This window comes from Pinus tabuliformis, chromosome 6 (genome assembly GCF_031772625.1).
Source record: "Pinus tabuliformis cultivar Carrire ecotype Pingquan chromosome 6, CPIR1, whole genome shotgun sequence".
Lineage (NCBI taxonomy): Eukaryota > Viridiplantae > Streptophyta > Pinopsida > Pinales > Pinaceae > Pinus > Pinus tabuliformis.
The window spans coordinates 1,520,895,742-1,520,900,836 of record NC_142292.1 but is presented as its reverse complement, the minus strand read 5'-3'; the positions used below and the strand labels follow the sequence as shown (position 1 = coordinate 1,520,900,836).

Sequence of the window (5,095 nt, the reverse complement as noted above, 5' to 3'; positions counted from 1 at the left end):
GTTTGATAGGTTTTTCCACCTTTTGAAAAAAAGAAACAAAAAAAAAAAAAAAAAAAAACATATCACTTAGAATAGTCTCAAATAAAGCCCAAATGTAATTCATAACGATTAAAATTTAAATTAATTATTATAAATCCTAATACCAATTTCAAATTGATTGGATTTTTTCTATTTAAATATAGATAGAGAAAATGCCTTCACCATTTTTAAAGATTTTAAAAATGAAGAAGCATATTAACATATGATAAATTCAATTATTTCCGTGCATATATTAAGCAAACAGATAAGATTTATCAATTATTTGCGTGCATATATTAAGAAAAGAGATAAGATAAAGAATATTGTGGAATACCAATTTTATATATATTTTTAGTATATTCTCGACGATGGAAAAAAATATTTAAGAAAAATACTTGAAAGGTAACTAATGTTGGAGGCAGCCGCGCCATGCTTTCCACCTTCAAAAATAACCATGCGGCGTCAGCGTCAATACCAGCGAACTTCACCAAACGAACTTAGCACTTCAATAAATAATGAGGGAATGGATGAAAAAGTTTGACACGTGTTTTTTACCACAGACACGTTATCAACTGCATGAACCAAGTTTGTCAAATTAGTAAACCATACGCTTCACTCTGTCTGAGATACATTTTGAGAACCAGAAGTTTAGAATTTGTACAGAAGTGCTAGTCTTGCCAAGTGCAGAAGGATTTACTCAGAATTTGTTCCTTCGCAGTAGAATGGCTCAGCTTGAACGCAAGCTGGGAGATGTTGGAGATTCGCCAGATGCTCACGCGAAGCTTACTCCTGGTATTCATATTTACTCTGCTGGGAGATGTTGGAGATTCGCCAGATGCTCACGCGAAGCTTACTCCTGGTATTCATATTTACTCTGCTGTTCCTCTTCTCTGTTATTTTTTCTGTAATTGTCAATGGATATGTTGTTACCCGTGTGAATTTTTTTCCTATAATTTCTCTCACATATTGCAAATGAACATCGCAATAGATCATCAACTTGGCGCTGCCAATGGTTTGGAACCACCGAAGCAAGATGGATTGACAACGATGGCACCATCAGCAACATATACCTTGAAGAACCATGAAAATGATGTAACCAACCGTTTAAAACAGGAGACCAACCGATTAAAACAACAGATATTTGTAGTGCAGGACGCTGGCTACGAGGAGGAAGGCTATATTTTCATCTCAGTGCTAATCAATAAACTCTGTTAATTGATGCTCTAATTTATTTAGAGTGTTTTAAATGTAATGGATGCTCTTTCTCTTTTTAATTTCTGGTCCTTGCCCTGAAATAACTTTTAAAGAAAGGTTCAGGCACAACAAAACTAGATTTTTGCCCAGAATCATCACTCTACCTGTTGCTCTTTTTTCCCAATTTTGATGCCATGGCGCTCCCAGCATTGCAGAATTTAGTCGAAGAATGATGTTGGTACACTTCAGTCATGTTCCTATCCTCTGTTCTCTGCAAAGTTTGTGCACAAATACAGCGGTTGCTTCAAATGGTAAGAAATTATCCCTTTGCTATGTACAAATCCATTATTTCTCTGATATAAAATTTATAAAATTTAAAGAATATTAGAGTTCCATGAAAAGGTTTGATTGCTTTTGTAACGAAAGAAAACTGTGTTTACAGTTGCATTTCTTCTCATGTTTTTGTTAAAAAAATAGAAAGGGAAAACCGAAATTAATTTTCAATAGTAGTTTAAAACTACGACCAACTATCATTTCCTCTCTGCGTTTTCTGTCATGTTATGTCTTCCCAAACGGAGATGCAGGTTAAGGAAATTTTTTAAAATTAAACATGTAAAATTAGCTAGCCTATGTGTGAATAAACCCCTGAAATTTCCCTTTACCATGATACAGGTTTTAAATATGATACAGGTTTCATTTAAAGACGCAGATTTCAAGATTTTTATTTTGATCTCAGATTTCAAGAATACTTGGGAATTTGATTGACTATTAAAACTATTTAATTGATATCGTTCCTATTTTTATTCTGATTGTAAATTTCAAAGAATAGTTAGAATTTTATTCACAGTTAAAATTATTTAATTAACTTTGTTCTTGTGCCTTATATTTACAAATATTCTGACAATCAAGTTAAGTTCAACTTATATTAACATAACTATCTGTTACCGTTAAATAAATGGTTGCTAATTTATTCTCAATTTGAACCACATATCTAGATTGTAGATTTAGAGAATAATCTGAAATTTAATGAAGCGAAGTCAGACAATTAACTTTGTTTCATTTCAAAATTTTCAGAAAATCCACAATCAAATTAATTTCAACTCATATAAACATAAATTATAAAATATTATAAATTGCTAAACACTCTATCAATAATTTATTTTCACTCTCACTCATATGTATAAATAGGCTATTTTTGATTCGATTACAGATTTCGGGAGCATTTTGGAATTTAATCACAGCCATGTCAAACCATTAAATTCCTTCCTTTTTCAAAATATTCGGAAAATCGACATTCAAGCTAACTTCAGCTGATAGGCACTTAGGTGTTGTCGGTTAAAAAATACAATAGTAAAATAAATTACTAGACTCGTACCAATAACTCATTTATGAATAGATTATCTTACCTGTTGTTGGTTAAAAAATACAATAGTAAAATAAATTACTAGACTCCTATCAATAACTCATTTATGAATAGATTAGCTTTATATTGATTGTAAATTTGTAAAATAAACGGTTAGACTAGCTATCAATAACTCATTTATAGGTAGATTATTTTCATATCTATTGCAAATTCTAAAAATATTTTGAAATTTGATCCACAGAAATTATTTATTTTGAAATTTGATTAATAAAAATTAAATTAAATAATTGATTTTGTTTTTATTCATCAAATTTCGCAATCTAAAATCAAATTAAATTCGCCCTTTTAGTTTGTTACAGAAAATACATCAGAAAAATAGTAAATTGCTAGACTCACATCGTCGGTGGAAAAATATAAGGTAAGTGCTCTAAATAAAAATTAGTAATATCCTTTGCAGCAAATAGTGGACGATTGTTTTCATTTGGAGCAGATAACATTGCAGTCACCAACCCTCCAGTGCTCGTTCCTGCGATAACGTCGAAATAATCAGCTATACGAACGTCCGGACCGTCAAGCTCCTGTAACAAATTGGCCATCACTCAGTTTTGCAGAATTAGTATACAGTATCCTTTGTTATAAATGGTGAAGTAGATTAGAATAGACAATACCTGCAGTGCTTCCTCGAGGAATTGTAGGATAGTAGGATAGTTGCAGGGATAATCCCACGGACGCCTCCTCCGTCAATACTCAGAATTGTAATCTTATTTCCAGACGTTGGTAGCAGATTTCGGCAGGTAATAGCCATGGGTGATGCTAGATGATTCAGAAATATGGTTATCGAGTGAATCAACAAATTAAAGTGCGATATGTTGAGGGGTTATGCCGATTCCAGCCAAGGATGTGCCGACTCCCATTCATATCATCCTCGCCCGTGGAATACAAAGCAGATTGCCTCAAGTGGTCAGACTTTTCGGTTCTGAACAAAGCCCTCTTCGGTTCTGAGTTCATTGAAGAGGTTCTGAGATCATTTCAATGAACGTTCATCTTCAATGAATGTTCATCTTGGCAGCCTGAACAAACCCATCTCGGCAGCTGTAAACAACCCTCAGAGAATAAATCCGCTGCCACCGAGTTCAAAGTGTTCGTACAAGACAGCCCTGGTCATAACCGAGCCCACAAAATCAAGGGGCCTGAAACGCTGGCCAGCAACGACGATGGAGCTCAAATATTTTCACGGCATCGCAAGAAGTTAGTGAATCACCAGCAAAGAAGAAGGACATTGCAGTGATGGCACTTACTCCGTCATCATCCAGTCATAGCCCAGGGATAGGCCACGATAATCCCCTAACCTTATAGTTAATAGAACTTCAATGCATTAGGACATTTGGAAGAAGCCGTAGGACACTTGGAAGAAGCCGTGGCAGTTGTAGAAGAAGCCGTGGCAGCTGTGTACATGCAGCGACAGTGGTGCCAAACTGCCTAATTCCCGAACCTTATTACTTTGCATAAAATAACTTGATCGGCCTTTGTTTTAAAACACTTAGGATAAAATAACTTACACTCCCTGGGCAGGCAAGGCCGGCAATAAGACCTCCAAATAGAAACATTGGATAAAAATTGGTTGAGCCGAACATTTTTTTTTAAAACATAGGTTTGAACCTCAAATGTACGGGTAATATTATTCGGTCAAAGTGAATTAATAGGAAGTCAACGATCGATCGATCGCTATAGTCCAGGCAGGGACTAATAACCTGAATATATTCATATTTTACTATAAACAAACATCGGATGATAATGAATTTATGGATACATTTTAAAAGTAGTTGGAATTTGGGTAAAAAAAAATAATTTTTTTTTGTAGATGTAGCGTTTGAATTATCTTTTTGATGGTGAAAATGGATGTAGCACCATCAAAAACGTCTAAGACACCTAAAATTATGAATTTTAACAACTTTTTTACTTGGATTTACAAAAATCTCTGCCAAATTTTTTCAAAATATGACCAGAATTTCCATAACTTTCAAAGCAAAAAACATAATTTTTAGATTACCGCATTCCATTATTGATGACCACACGTAGTTAGGTAATGATGATGAATTGTCGGAGACATTTGTATTCCATTCTATTGGTGACTTCACGTGACATACGTGGTTAAGCAATGACACATATGTAGGACAACCCAAATTGAATGCGGTCTCTATTTACATAAATAAAAATTAACTAAATTTTAAGAAGTCCCATGTGAAAGAGGAAATAAACGTTTTCAAAATGATGAATATTATCTCATTACACTAAACCATTAGTTTATTTTTCAAACATAAAATAATAATAATAATAATAAGCTACATAAAATATTTGCATAATATTTTATATAGAAATAACACTCTCTCACTCATTTTATTCAATGTATGTTTCTATTGGTTTATATTTATTTATACTTATTTATATTTATTTATACGAGATTCATAGTTTAAAGTCCTTGAAAGATTCATTACTTCAATAATTTGTGACAGTGGGGGC

The 5,095-nt window shown here is 33.3% G+C and overlaps 1 long non-coding RNA gene across 1 annotated transcript; it reads right to left on the bottom strand.

Annotated features, from left to right (window-relative positions):
* Positions 1-710: 710 nt before the first annotated feature.
* On the bottom strand, positions 711-1,635 carry LOC149264483 (uncharacterized). Its single transcript, XR_016259741.1, has 2 exons — positions 1,377-1,635; positions 711-1,088 (listed from the first exon to the last, which is right to left on the bottom strand). It is a non-coding gene; the product is annotated as an uncharacterized LOC149264483 (long non-coding RNA).
* Between the last annotated feature and the right edge of the window lie 3,460 nt (positions 1,636-5,095).